Raw genomic sequence first — 16,534 nt, 5'->3', positions numbered from 1 at the left:
AAATCCTTACGCTTACCCATTTTTCCGGCTTCTAACACATCAAATTTGATGTTCACTGGCTGTCTAATATATTCACCCACTAACAGGTGACATGATGAAGAGATAATCAGTGTTATTCACTTCACTGGTTATAATGTCATAATGTTATGCCTGGTCAGTGTATATTAAAGTATATTGTAAAATATTTTAGTAGTGATAACCAAGTTCAAGGGAAACTTGCAGAACTTGTACAGTGTGTGTTTGTGTGTGTGAGAGACCAAAAGAGAGACAATTTCACTGTCCTATTTTTAACTCAGAATAATGCTACTAGAACCATGTAAATTAATTGAGCCTCACATCTTTCGTTCAATAAGCAGTGAAGTGAGCTGCTAGTGATGTGTCAAATCTATAATTTGTTTTTTTTTAGCCATGTCAGTCTGAAGTGTTCACAAAAATCAGGCAGTTACCAGGAAATAAATGATGTGCGCCATCCCAAAGGGACATTAGAGAACAAAGATTTAATTAACTGCTTTTCACGAAGGTCACACATACCGCGGCTGTCAATTATTTCCACTGTAGTCATTAAAAGATGTAAGATTATATCTCATCTTCTATTTCTTCCCAGCAGGAAGCAAATATTCTCTAAATTCTTACTCGAAACCAGTAACATGTCAGTTTATTAGAATGCCACAGAGTATGGGCTGAAGAAAGCGAAATACATCAAATAATCAAGTGTGATTTGAGATACTGAACAAATGAAATTAATTTTGAGAGAAATAGTGATTTCAACATGCAAACTATGAGCTTAAAAGTTCATTGTGTAGTTCAGGTACTAAATACAAACAAGCATGGTGTAACTGATTTAATATAGTCAGGGTTTCTTTTCATGTTTAACCCAGCTATTGATTTATTATCCCTAAACCTTGATACATTAATCGCTAATGATTTTTATGTGTGTTTTCAGAAACAGTGGATAAAGATCTTCACATACAGTCACATAGAGAAGACAAGGGCTGTAACATAACACCTCTGACAGTTTCTGTCTTTTTAATGGGCTAAATATTTATATCTGTCTGTCACAGAGGACATCCAAAGAGCAAGGAGGCAGATGCAAGTGTAGAATTTATTTTTAATAATATATATATATATATTGAGTTTGTCCCACTTTTGCTGCCAAAACAGTCCTGACCTGTCGAGCATTAACAACATAAACTTCTTCAGCAATATGAGTTACAGACGCTCGTCTGTCGGATCGGACCACACGTGCATCAAGTGAGCCTTGGCCACCCATGACCCTGTCGCCGGTTCACCACTGTTCCTTCCTTCTACCAATATATTATTGATACTAAACAATGCTGACCAGGAACAGGGCACAAGAGCTGTAGTTTTGGAGATGCCCTGACCCAGTCTTCTAGACATCACAATCAATTAGTCCATTTTCCTATTTTTCCTGCTTCTAACACATCACCTTTGATGACAGGTACCATGATGAAGAGATAATCAGTGTTATTAATTTCACTGGTCATAATGTTATAATATGTGTGTGTATATATATATATATATATATATATATATATATATATATATATATATATATATATATATATATATATATATATAAACATACTACAGTATATAGAATGTCTGCCATTTTGTAGTGGTGTCTGCTCACTCTTCATTTTTTTCACTCATTTGTACCCACAATGCACTCTGATTTCAAGTTTATATCCAATGTACACTTGCTAATGAGCAACACAAATCAGCTTTTATTGTCTGCTACAGCCTCTCCTCTCTGTACCAAGATATTTATATCAGTGTCTGATGTCGCTCACGCATTTTAGTCCCCTTTGCCCTTTGGTGAATGAATGAACAGGTGTGATTACACACAGGTGCAAATCAAGAAAGGAAATAGGTGAGTGTGTGCTCTGCTGGTCTAAAGGGGAATTGCCGCACTTGTATAAATATACAATGAGAAAGGAAAACTCTAAAAAATTCAAGTTCAAGTTTATTCATATAGCGCTTTTTACATTTGACATTGTCTCAAAGCAGCTTTACAGAAAGTAAGAATTATAGAACAAAAAAACTAAACATAATTGAATTATGTGTATTTATTCCTGATAAGTAAACCTGCTGAGACAGTGGCAAGGAAAATCTCCATTAGAGGGTATAATGAATAAACCTTGAGAGGAGTCAAAAAGGGAACCAATCCTCATTTGGGTGATATCAAGAGTGTTATTATAAATCATAAAAACAATATAAAACACTGGAAAGCGAGAAATACTATTAGCACCGGAATGTGCGATAACGAGTAATGTCATAATCTCATGATAGCCTCATATTCTTATTATAACCTCAAGAAACTAAAGACAATAACAGAAAGTTAACACCATATTCAAATAAACAGCCCTCTGACATACCTTACTGGCAAATCTGGTTTATGAATGTAGAAGCAGGGCTTAGCAGTGCTTCACTCTCATTGGCTAGTGAGATTTGATTGGGTAGAACCTGGAAGTAGAGACTTTGGGGAGTGTTCTGGCATTCTGGTGTTGTAAAATGTGATCTACTTCTCATTAATTGGTTCATTCATTGAGCTGTAGATGCAAATCTCACTAGCCAATAAGAGTAAAGCACTATTAAGCCCACCCCCCTGACAGTTATGTGCCAAATAGCAAAATGAACGCATTCATTAGCCATAAAAAGCAAACTACTGGTTTCCACAAATATTGGTGTTTAATTACAGCTTATTAATGTTAAATGTCTAACACTGAATGCCTTGTTTCTTTTTTACACTGTGTTTTTGTTAGTTTCTTAAAATACTATGCACAAATGTGAATTCTGTGAATTCTTGAATTCGTCACCATCTTTGAACCTGCCATATTGCTGAATTGTAAAAGATAAGCAAACTGATAGCTCAATGCATACAAACCTTTGCAATGGAAACACCAACATGGACCCATTTATTGCACATGAATTCTATGAGGTAACAGTGCAAACTGCACACTTTATACATGTACACAATGTTTTCCTTGAGTACTTAATTTATATCATAGGCTGTTTAAAGGATTCACAAAGTAAAAATTGTATTGCATGGTATACCTGACTGTTTTCTGTAAATATGACAATAAACTCTTGAATCTTAAATCCTATAAACCCAAGATCCAGACCAGGCAATGATTAAGGATCTGTAGTCTTTCTCTATTTTGCTAGATTTTACCTGTACACTATAAAAAAAAAACCTTCATTTTAACTTTTAATCCTAACTAGATATCTTTTCTGACATGCTTTCAGAAAAAGAATAGTAAGCCTCCTATGCTTATTTATATTCGAAACATTCGTTCAATATAATTAATATATTTGTATCCTCCTACATCCATTCCATTCAGATAAAATCATTTATTTATTGAAGAAGCCTCAGAGAATGACAACTGCTTTTAATCTGCTGCTGGCTGCAGGTGCTCTTCATTTGAACCTGGTTCGATGTGTGTGATGAGATCATCACTGTAATTAAAACCTCCACTGTGTTTATCAAACAGTTCATTTGATTTGACAGTCTGAGATGAGGCATTATGGAAGAATTGGCACGACAGCCTTTTGATCAGGCTAAGACCTGGGTCCTGCTAGTTGCAGATAAATGCTCCATGCAAAATTAATTTGCCTGGATGACAGATAACAGAGTAGAACATGTTTAGGAATCTGCACACACATCAAGCTTGCCTAAAGGTTATTCGCAGAATACCTGTGGAATAATTTACTCACTACATACTTCAACAAACTACTTGCAAAATCTTGTTTCTTTTAAGTGTCAGGTCATGGAATCGATCCAGGCTCTGAATACTAAGCTATTGCAAAAAAAAAAAAAAAAAGGACAATCTCAATAATGGACATCTGTATCTATGCCAAGGACATCAGTGCTTCATTGGAATTGATGTTTGAAATAAATGATGTGAGGTTGACATTGGGATTGACATTGATGCAGATATATTGTTGGTTATTGCAGAACTAGAAAGCATTACTGACTAAAAAAAAGATTGTGGTTTCGAAAGCTTGCTTTTACTCTTGATGGAGTTTTGTCTTATGACTTGCAAGAACTTGGCTGAACATGCATTCACAAAAATGAACTTAGGAGATCATATTTGGTTAATATCTGGAGTTTGTCATCTGTGAGTTACGAGTTGCCCTTTGCATCACTTCACTGCAACTTAGAATCTGAAAAAAAAAAAAATTTAATTGATTTGTACATACATTTCATGTAAATGAATTGAGTTACAATAACAGAATGTGTTTTGGTACATCCTGCATGATTTGTTAATATATTAAGCTTTTAAGTAAATCCCACTTTATCTGAGAACCAAACCAGGTTTTGCAACAGACACATTACTACTGTGATTGTACAATGTAACTGTTTTGTATTTATACTATAGGAATTGATCACTCTCACTATATAAAATAATAATGTTTCAATTCAATTAACTATAAGTAATTACTTTAGTTAAAAGCATAATATTTTAATTGTATGTATATTACAGTATGAATGTTCTCTTCAACTCTACTGACTGCATATTTCATGGTGTGTTTTTTATCTGTAATTTGACCAACAGTGTTATTTTATAGTATATATAATATTGACTGTACTCTCTTGGGCATAAACAAATCATTGGTCAGGAAATTTGCAAGAATTTAAAAAATTTTGTAGATCTTTACCTACTGTTTTAGTCCTGGTTCCATTTTCAGAGCATCAGGAAAGTATTCACAGCACTTTTTTCCACATTTTGATATGTTACAGCCTTATTCCAAAATAGATTAAATGTATTATTTTTCTATAAATTCTACAAACAATACCCTATGTTTACAATTTGAAAGAAGTGTGTTTGAAATCCTTAGTGTGTTTGAAATCCTTAAATTTATTAAAAATAAAAAATAAAAAATTTTGCTCAATAGCACTGTTGAATGCTTGGAACACCGATTTTTGGGGAGTTTCTCCCATTCTTCTTTTAAACTCCATCAGGTTGGATGGGGAGCATCAGTGCCCAGCCATTTGTAGGTCTCCCCAGAGATGTTTAACTGGGTTCAAGTCTGGGCTCTGGATGGGCAACTCAAGGACATTCACAGAGTCACTCCTTTGTTGTCTTGGCTATGTGCTTATGGTTGTTGTCCTGTTGGAAGATGAACCGTCATCCCAGTCTGAGGTCCAGAGTTCTCTGGAGCAGGCTTTCATCAAGGATGTCTAAAGGATGTACATTGCTGCATTCAGCTTTCCCTCAATCCTGACTAAACTCCAGGTGGGCTGTCATGTGCCTTTTACTGAGTGGCTTCCGTCGGAACTCTTACTCTACCATACAGGCCTGATTAGTGGAGTACTGCAGAGATGGTTGTTCTTCTGGGAGGTTCCCCTCTCTCCACAAAGAAATGATGGAGCTCGTTCAGAGTGACCATCGGTTTCTCAGTAACCTCCCTGACTTAGGCATCTCTTCCCTGATTGCATAGTTTGGCAGGCAACCCACTCTAGAAAGAGTCCTGGTGGTTCCAAACGTCTTCCATTTATAGATGATAGAGGGCACTGTGCTCGGTGGGACGTTCATTGCTGCAAATATTTTTCTGTACCCTTTCCCAGATCTGGGCCTCAATATAATCCTGCCTAGGAGGTCTGATTCCTTGGACTTCATGGCTTGGTATGTGCTTTGACATGCACTGTTAACTGTGGGACCTTTTTTAAATGTTCTAATTCTGTTCTGCTAGAATCTTTATAGATCCTGTATAGGTAACATTCAAGTACAGTTTGCAACGGTTCTGTTAGATAGATAGATAGATAGATAGATAGATAGATAGATAGATAGATAGATAGATAGATAGATAGATAGATAGATAGATAGATAGATAGATAGATAGATAGATAGATAGATAGAACTTTATTGTCATTGCATTGTACAGGTACACAGCTGCAAAATGCAGTTTGGCACCTACCAGAAGTGCAAAATGTAGCAATCGTGCAAATAGTGCAGATAAATATGTAGCATATTTACAGCATGTGATGTATATGTAAGCATATGTACAGTGAATAAATAAAAAGGCTATAGCAGTGCAGAGACATGTGGACATCATTAAGAAGTACAGATAAATGGTTCGAAGGCTATGGCATTGAAGAGGAAATGTGCAGAAGTGGAATTCCTTTGTGTTTCCAAGCAAGAAACAGGACTGAATTGCAAAAAACAGTTTTAATGTTTAATTATTAATGATTGTAGTCTTGTTTTAAAGTGGTGTTCTATGCTACCATTCTGAATAGCACTATAAAATCAAAAGATGTGCATTTGGATATGTGCACAGAATAGATGAATGCATACTTCTCTATTTATTTTTGTTGTTGACAGGTTTACAACCAAGCCATGACATCATTTCGCTGATCAAACTGGGGAGGGAAAATAAAATAAAAAATCTATGAAAGTCTGTCAGATTTTTTGCATTTTTGGCATGTCTAGTCTCTGGTCTGACAAACTGCCTTCAGTGAAATAAATAATATAAATCCATATGATTGGATAAAGTATAACAGAGTCATTCTTTCTGTAAAAGCTGTGTTGGATCATGTTTAGAAAAATAGAGTCTGTGAGCCATTGTACTGCAGTCATTTTTAATAAAAAAAGTTTTAATTAGTTTGGAATTAGTTATAATTCATTACATACAAATGCTTTTATTCCTTTATTCCTCCTTAGACTTTCTAACATTAGTGGTGTTATAACCTTAATGTGATTTGGCAATTGGTTGGATGCAGTTGCCTTTGTAAGTGATTGATTGGAGTCAAAAGTCCAAATTATGTCATTAATTCTATTACATTTTCATTAGGAAACTGTAGTGGTCTCATTCACAACAGACAAATTTGGACTGAAGTGTAGCTTGGCAGTGTGAACACAGGGTCATAGCCTTTATCTTGACTATGGTGTAATCTTTTCTTCCACTCATCTCGGGTCAATTGTTGGAATCGTATTTTTGCTAGTGTCACTTTGATCTTTTTTAACAGCTCTGTGATCATTCTGGATTCTTCCTCATAGGGAAGTTGCTTCAGCAGAAAATGTCTAAATGAATAAACGTGAAAGTAAGATTTGGTTGAAGACAGATAACATGCTTCCAACCAATTAGCATGCTTTCAGAATCCCTTTTCACTTCTGCAGACTTCGGGTTGATGGCTAGAAACAGTTGTCATACTGACTGCGGAACAGTGAAGAGATTTTTATCCAGAACATGTTTCCTGTCCAGAGTTTTAATATATTTCTGATACATAACATTGATCTGAGGTACTTTTTTAAATTTAGGGTACATCATATTGACCAGATTTGCTTTTAAATGTCACGGCAATATGACATATTTTGTCATTTATGTTGTTGCTTCTGTACCAGAAGATTATGAAAATGTTATTTTTAACATTGTCAGCACAGCTGTGCTGTGTGGGTGAGAGATAGAGACAGTAAAATGTGTGTATGTGTGCGCGTGCACGCGTGTGTGTGTGTGTGTGTGTGTGTGTGTGTGTGTGTGTGTGTGTGTGTGTGTGTGTGTGTGTCAATGCGTGCTAGCAGTCTGGCTCTAAATGACATGAATTCTTGGAGGAGTTGAAGTCACTGCGGCAGACTGACAGTGTAGACTTCCAGCACTTTTATGAACACTCTCTATGGTCCCGCTGGGCTTCCTTTTGCCATCTGAGCATACCCAATGCTCCAAACAGACTCTGCTTATTAAGTTATATTACACTACAGTTGTGGATGTTCTTGAAATGATGAATAAAACACAAAGGGGCACGCTTTTGTAGAAAAAATAATTGGCAGTAGTGTTAGCAGAGATTTATTTTTCCTAAATACCACAGCATTTAGACAATACTAGCATGCTAGGTCTGGTTATCTCTTATAGAATAGCAGGTATTAACAAATAAGTAAGCAGGACATGTTCAATTAAAGTCTCCTTAGATTATCAATATTTTTGCACACTTTATGATCTATTTACTGTATGTGGAACATCCACCACACAAGTTAGTTCTGTTTTCCTTTCACCATTCAACCCACATGTATATAATGAGTTAGCATGTTTTATACAGTATAAAGATCTGTTTGTACTGTATAAAGATCAGAATAAACAAAGAATACTTTTTCAGTACTGTCCAAAATATATTACAGTCCTCTCCATAATTATTGACACCTTTTGTGTGGAAAAAATTTAAAGCTGAGAAGGAAAGATTTCATTTGAAAAGTGAAGGCAAATATTAACACTATTGACTGAAACCAATGTTCTATTTAGGCTGTACTCATAATTGATAATAACTGTTCTGTACATGTGAATCTTAGTAATTATCCAAATGCTTTGTGAAGCTTTAATCAAGTGACATAATTGATTTTTTATGTGTTGCAACATACTTTTAGCATGAATGACATTTTGTTTGCCATTATGTAATGCCATTTGTAAGGATTACATTAATGTAACAGTAGCAAAGTACATCATTGTTGGTTCAATTCTTAGAGCAGATCGAACACCACTTTTTAGCCATGAAATAAGGCCCTTAACTATCAACTGCTGTGCCGTATGCTTGGTCCAGAGGTGTTATAAAGCATGTATTTGTCATGAAAGAGCCACAAAGGAAGGACACAATTGCAGACTTTCTTTAAAGAAAGTGAAAATCACAAAAAAAAACTGCAGTAACAAGGCAAATCATGAAGTAGAGAAAAAAAAGAAATACAACCTGAGCACAAGACAATGGCAACATTGAAAGAAATGGATGAGGTGCAAAATATGAATTAAATACAAGTTTTCATTAACTTTGAAACCTAAAACAGTTGTAAACTGTCATTTGAAGATGTGCACTGGCTGATGGGAAATGCAGCTCATGTGGCAATTTTGCTTGACATTAAGAAGCCTTTATTTCAAATAGAACAGACTTAAAAATGCTGTCCAACAATATTTCAATAATATGTTTAGTATAATATAATATATTTCAGAATACACTATATGGACAGAATTTTGTGTTTGAACATCCCATTCCACATTTAGTCCCCATATGCTTTTATAACAACCTCCACTCTTATAGACAGATGTTCCACTACATGTTTGGAATGTGTTTGTGGAGATTTGGGCTTATTCAGCCACAGGGGCGTAAGTAACGTCATTTTGTAGGATGAGGATGCCTGGGGTGCAGTCAGATCTTCTACTTCAATCCATGCAAACCATATTTTTATGAAGTTGGCTTTGTTCACAGGGACATTGTCATGCTGGAAAAGGTTTGGGTTTCCTAGTTCAAGTAAAGTGCAAATTTAATGCTACCACATCCAAAGACATGCTTTACAATTGTGTGCATCCAACTTTGTGGTAACAGTTTGGGGAAGAGCCACATATGGCTGGAAAGGTCAGGTGTCCCAAAAGGTTTGTTCCTATAGTGTATGAAAATGTCAATTAAGAGATGCATAACCCACCATAAGTAGTAATAAAAAATCTTAAAATTTAAATATAAATTTGTATTAATGGGCCAGAAGATATAGATAATGCTGGTGTTTCAGTTCTAGGGTGTTATTAGTATTAATGTCCTTGTAAGCAGATGTGAAACCTGCTATTTTTTGTGTTCTAAAAAACACAAATATAAACAATATCTTTTTTTCTACAGTGTAAAGAATAATTATTTTTTAATGATGCAGTAGCATCAGTTTTCAGGTGATAAAGGAAACCCACTGAACATCTTTTACACTTACTCATTGTTATTCATTGTTCTAATTAACACCATGTGACAGTCGTCAACATTCTGAATAAAATGGCCCGATGCTAGAATATGTAAAAAAAAAACAATACATATGTTACAGTGTATCATTGGACTGTTTTCACACTGAAAGAGTGAATGAAGTAGCTTTTGGAGGTATTGGGGGTGATTGAGGTATGATGGTGCTAGGTAACTTGAATTCTGCTACAGCAACAACAATACTAAAACAACAGTGGAAAATAGTAAGAATTCCTTCACCAGTTACAATTCGAAGCATGAACAGTGCTTCCTTAGCTTTTACAGCTTTGGATGAAAAGCAGAAGAGTTGAATCAATAACTTGGAGCAAACAGGAGAGGGCAAAGCTATGAATTTTTTAATACATAGGAAGTACATTTATATGGTTTGAGAGTTTCATCACTCTCAACTGTAACTGAAACAAACAAACAAAAATACTTACTATTTTTTCTACAAACATTGACTCAACTCTTGAAATATGCAGGTATATATATATCGAGTTGTAGTACTGTATGAGGAAGTCAGGTGTGTCAGAGGTATGTGAGGTATGTGAGGGTGTTGCAGTACATGCATGAGGACAGTGTGACAGCAGTAAAGTGTGCAGTAGAAACGACAGACTGGTTTAAGGTGAAGGTTGGACTGCATCAAGGATTAGCTCTGAGCCCTTTCCTGTTTGCAGTGGTGATGGACATGTTGATGAACGAGGTCAGACAGGAGTCTCCATGGACTATGATGTTTGTGGATGATATTGTTATTTGTGGTGAAAGTAGGGAGCAGGTTAAGAAGAGCCTGGAGAGGTGGAGGTACATGCTGGAGAGAAGGGGAATGAAAGTCAGTAGGAGTAAGACAGAGTACATGTGTGCGAATGAGAAGGATGGCAGTGGAGGGGTGCGGTTGCAGGGAGAAGAGGTGGAGAAGGTGGAGGAGTTCAGGTGCCTGGGGTTAACAGAGTTCAGGCAGGGTGGAATGGGTGGAGAAGAGTGACAGGAGTGATTTGTGATAAAAGGGTATCTGCAAGAGTAAAACGTAAAGTTTATAGGACTGTGGTGAGACCTGCGATGTTGTATGGTTTAGAGACAGAGGCACTGAGTAAAAGACAGGAGGTGGAGTTCTTGGTAGCAGAGCTGAAGATGAGGTTTTCATTGGGAGTGACGAGGATGGACAGGATTACAAATGAGTTTATTAGAGGGACAGCGCATGTAGTATGTTTTGGAGACAAGGTGAGAGAAGCGAGATTGAGATGGTTTGGACATGTGCAGAGGAGGGACATGGGGTATATCGGTAGGAGAATGCTTAGAATGGAGCCACCAGGAAGGAGGAAAAGAGGAAGGCCACGGAGGCAGATTATGGATGTGGTGAGGGAAGACATGCAGGTAGTTGGGTTGAAATAGGCAGATGTAGAGGACAGAGGGGTATGGAGACAGATGATCAGCGGTGGCAACCCCTAATGGGAGAAGCCGAAAGAAGGAGAAGAAGAATATTATGCCCCCCCATAAAATGTGATACAGCTTCATACCCAAGTCTCAGCTATGCCATGTGTTTAAAGCCTCAGAGAACACCCAGCAGCTACTTGGAAGTAAAAGATGGCAGAGGTCCTGTTTTTTGCTTCACAGTATGAGATGCCAGGCAGGCAGTCATAAGAATGGCTCTCCTGTGTGCAGCAGAGTGTTCAGCAGTGCTGCACGGTCAGTGGTTCAAAAACAGCAGCCTTTATATGCTAGTGCATCTGGTCTAGAGCATCTCAGACTGAGAGTGCAGTCATGCAGAAAAGAACTTCCATTGCTCTGGAGATTGACAGGATGAACTGGAGACTGCATCGCGTTTTTAAGGAACGTCTACTCACCTCCTACAGACGAGACGGAAACATCAAAGAAGTCTTGAGTGAATGGAACGGTCAATCGAAGAGTATGCATCCATGAAATATACAATAATGTGCAGACTACCATAATACCCTAATTATAAAAGAAATCATAGCAATATAGACCTGCATATCTGTATCTGTATGTATACTATACTTTATACTGCATACTGTAAACTGAATACTATACTATACTATACTATACTATTCTATACTATACTATACCAGTGGTGGGCGGTCAGGGCCAGCAAAGAATTCTCTGCACTGACCTACATTTACAATCTAAATTCTAATATTTGTTTCATGAAATTGAATTAATTTATTCCCAACAGTTTATTCTCTTCATTCCATTACGTGTATGTGGATGTAAATTTTTTTTTGTCCAATCAGAGTTTAGCCTCTATGTGCTGCCATGTCAATCTAATCTGTCCAAGTCTGTATTGCTGGCTCTTTTATCTTAGAGAATATTATCAATGAGTCTGTTTCTTTAACCAATCAGATTAAGAATTCTCCTCACAGCTAGCTGGCCCAGAATAGCGTCAGAATTTTTTCGTTCCTCTGATTGGTTGGTCAAAGGGAAACTGTTCAGCCAAGTTCGACTGGCAAAACATTTCTGTAGCACGCTGCACACATGAATACGTCTGAGATAGAAGAGAAATTGATTTGGTCTCGGACATACTTAAAAATCCATTTTAAAGAAAAGCTAGACATCGTGAGGAGGTCAACCAACCCCGAAGCTAGCTAGCTTGTCTCAGCCCGGGAAAGGGTTTGTTCACCACTTCCAGACCAGTGAATACTAGCGATCCCACTGGATTACTGCCTCTCTGGAGCGGTGCAAATATTGAGTATGCATATCTGGGTAGGTTTTATTTTTTTCAACTTGTTATTTTTTTATCATGTTATTAGACAAATATTGATTCTGAACTGCTCCAGATGAGATAGGTGGCACAGTTACGGTTGTAGTATAGAGGTTTGGAGTCTTAACTGGGATTCTTGCTTTAGTAAAATGGTATTCACCCTCCATATGTGAAATGTCTCTCTCTCTCTCTGTAATGCCACACATTGTTATATTGCGTTTTTGTAAAGTATTAATGGTTTCTATATTAACGACATGATAGTGGCAGTATTAAGAGGTGGATTAAGTCCTCACTGAAGGCCCAGGTACCAAATGCAGGCCCACCACTGTATACTATACTATACTATACTATACTATACTATACTATACTATACTATACTATACTATACTATACACTGCAGTGGCAAGCCATTAGAGCCAGAAAGGCCTTCTCTGCTGGCCAAACAATTACTGACATATGTTTGAATATATTTTTGAATATATATATATATATATATATATATATATATATATATATATATATATATATATATATATATATATATATATATATATGAAATTATTTCCATTCATTTATTCTCCCCATTTTAGTGTTTGTCTTGGTTGTGCTGCTGCAAAGAGCATCCAATTAAATTTCAACCGTCACCTCATGTATTACCCTAAGGCCAGCAAAAATTAACTGTGCTGCTTTTGGTAGCTACAAATCCATGTGGCTTGAAGCTGTTTCTTTAACTAATCAGATTATGATTTGGCCACTCCAAGGCCCCCTATCCGGTGTGAGGTGATGTTGGCATTTTTTTCATGTCCTTTAATTTAATGGTCAAAGAGAGTGTGCTAGCCAGGAACCGTATCTGCTGTAAACTGCACAAACTCAAATATATGCATGTGGATTTTTATAGCTGTTTTTTTATTCCACAAATATACTTACAAGAACATTTACAGTACAGACTTAGCCAAAACAGTTGTTAAAACTTTTGACAAATCATTTATACTTTTTGTTTTCTTTCCCAATAAATTAGCACGAAAACAGTCAACTTGCTTTAATTTCAAAATGAAGGAAACCCATAATGCACAGAAATGCACAGGGTAATTTTATATGCTATTGGTTAATATTGATGCTTCTGCTAGAGATGATGTTTTCTGTGGCTGCAGTGAAAGGAGAGTTGCTGAATTGGTTTTATTTTATTTTAAAGAAAGATACCACATGCACAATTTCATGGAAAACGTAATTTGTAAAAATAGATAATGTTCAAAAATATAAAATAATAGTTGAAGTTTTGAAAATATGTTATATTGTGTAATTAATATAATATTTAATTTTTTTAGTTTTTGGGGCTCGCATAATTCTACATTGTATGGCTAAATGTTTGTGGACACCTGACCATTACACCCATATGTGGCTCTTCTCAAAACTGTTAACACAAAGTTGAAAAAAAATCAGTGAAAAAAAATCTCTTAATATTGTAGCATTACAATTAACCCACTAAAAGACTTAGAAGCCTAAAATGGCCCTTGATGAATCTCTTTATTCTTCCACACACATATGACTGTGAATATTAGCCTTTGGATAAGGTCATTAGGCACTGTATGCCCATTTTTACTCTTCAGCACTCTTCCTAGCTGCCATGCTAACAAATGGCACTGCCAAGAGTGCTAATTTTATGCCATGCTAAGATCCTTTGGGAGCTTATGGGGCAAAAAAGATGGGGCAAAAAAAAATTCAAAAGATAAATAGCCAAAATATTCTTGAAGTGTATGCATACATTTTGTGCAGTTGTACCTTCACTATCTCAGAGAAAAACAACAACAATGCAATATAAATATTTGTAAATACAAAATATGCTTTTCCAGACTATCCATTGCTTTATGGTTCACCATAGAGTACAGGTGATTAGTCAGAATATGTCTGAACTTATTTGTAGTGATTCTTCCCTTTAACATAATACCCAAAACATGCTTAACAGAGCCAAAATTTCACTGTTATTTTCTCAAGCATCTGCTGTTTATGTTTGCCATCCCTATTCTCTGTGTTTAGAGTTTTTCCCTATTTAGTGTTTTATGTGTTTTACTTCCTATGTTGGAAGCCCAAATTTACTATATTCGTCTGAATGCACCATTAGCGCTGCTTGAGTGCTTGGCAAGACAAGAAGCTGCACCAGATGAACACATACGCATTATTGTTTTCAGGTAGAAATAGTTTCAGACAGATTTTGAATGAAATATGAGAAGTAAAATACCAATGCCATTGGCAAGTAAATTTAATATGAACTAAATAAAATTTTCTTACTATGAGTCAAATTTCATGTACATCATTAAAAATCTGGATGTTTAGGTAAGTTTAATGTCTGTAGACAAAGAAGAATTCTTTTTTTCACATAATTAGCTTGTAAGGAAGATTAGGTCAGAGCAAAGTGTCAGACCTAGGATAAAGCACATCTAAAATCGAGGGGGTTAAGGGCTTTGCTCAAGGTTCAAACTGGGAGTTTGGCAGTGCTGATGACTGAAACCTTGACTTCCTGGTCAGTAACCTGAACCTTTAAAACTGTTTAGTAACTGCCAACTGATGCCCAATATATATTCACTTTTTTAAATGTACATACACTATAAAGTGGCAGAAAGCATACATTGCCCATCCAAAAACAAGTCACACACTCTAATATTTCGTGGACTGCCTTTAGCTTTGATTATGACACGCATTCTCCTTGGCATCATTTCAATATGCTACTGCAAAGTCATACCATTTATTTCCATCCAGAGTCCATTTTTCATCAAGATCTTGTATTGATGATGGAAAAGTCGGACTGCTGCACAAAGTCTTCTCCAGCACATCCCAAAGATTCTCAATAGGGTTAAGGTCTGGACTATATTGTGGCCAATCCATGTGTGAAAATGATGTCTTTTGCTCCCTAAACCACTCTTTCACAATTTGAGCTCGATGAATCCTGGCATTGTCATCTTGGAATATGCCCATGCCATTAGGGAAGAAAAAATCCATTGATGGAATAACCTGGTCATTCAGAATATTCAGGGAGTCAGCTGACCTCATTCTTTGGGCACATAACATTGCTGAACCTAGACATGACCAACTGCAGCAACCCCAGATCATAGCACACAGGCTTGTACGGTAGGAACTAGGCATGATGGGTGCATCAGTTCATCTACCTCTCTTCTAACCCTGATGTGCACATCACTCTGGAACAAGGTGAGTCTGGACTCATAAGACCACATGGCCTTCTTACATTTCTCTAGAGTCCAATCTTTATGCTCCTTAGCAAATTGAAGCTACTTATTTGATTAACTGAAACAGAGCAGCAAAGCTATTAGTATTGTTTAATTCTGGGTATACAGTATATGAAAAATATATAAATATAAGATTTTTTTAAATTAAAGTAGATTGATTCTATAGAGATGTTCTATAGATAATATATTCTATAAAGGAGTTTTTGCTTAGACCATGGGGACCCTGGTAAATGGTGAATAAAATCAAGTTATTATCTGGATGTAGGGAACTGGTTTCAAGATGTAGTGGAGAGTTCCAATGTGTAATGGTGCTCTTTCCAAAAGGCTGACCATCCAGCGCATGCAAGATGACAGCTTTAAAGCTGAGCTTTTAGTCAGGTTCTGGTTGATGTCATGACATTCAGTATGGGTGTCTTGAGTTTTGTGTAAAAAAAAAAAAAGGCTTAATTTCATTAAAATGTGATTGGCTCTCCACATGCTTCCCTGGCTGAAGATGGTCATGTTAAAAAGGAAACATAACGCACTGTGTAATACCATGAGTGCCCTCTTCACAGTCCTCATCTTTGAGTCAAGTTCTTTTTTGTGGAAATTAGTCTCCTTTAACCATTTCCAGCCAAATAGCAAAGGCTAGGAGCTTGTCCGGTATTGAGTAGTTATTGTAATATGATGACTTAATTAGAACACTGGCCAGGAGACCTATGCTGGAGTTTCTTTTTTGGTACCAGATATTCAGCAAAAATCTAAATGCATTAAGTTCTATTTTACTGACTTGCATCCATCTAATGTGGTCTGCTTGTCTGAGATTTAAATCCATGTATTTCTATATGCAATTGTGTGTCTATATGTCATTAAGATTTGTAATCTTTT

The sequence above is a fragment of the Silurus meridionalis genome, chromosome 13 (genome assembly GCF_014805685.1).
Source record: "Silurus meridionalis isolate SWU-2019-XX chromosome 13, ASM1480568v1, whole genome shotgun sequence".
In the NCBI taxonomy this organism is placed as follows: Eukaryota; Metazoa; Chordata; class Actinopteri; order Siluriformes; family Siluridae; genus Silurus; species Silurus meridionalis.
This window is presented reverse-complemented; position numbering follows the sequence as displayed.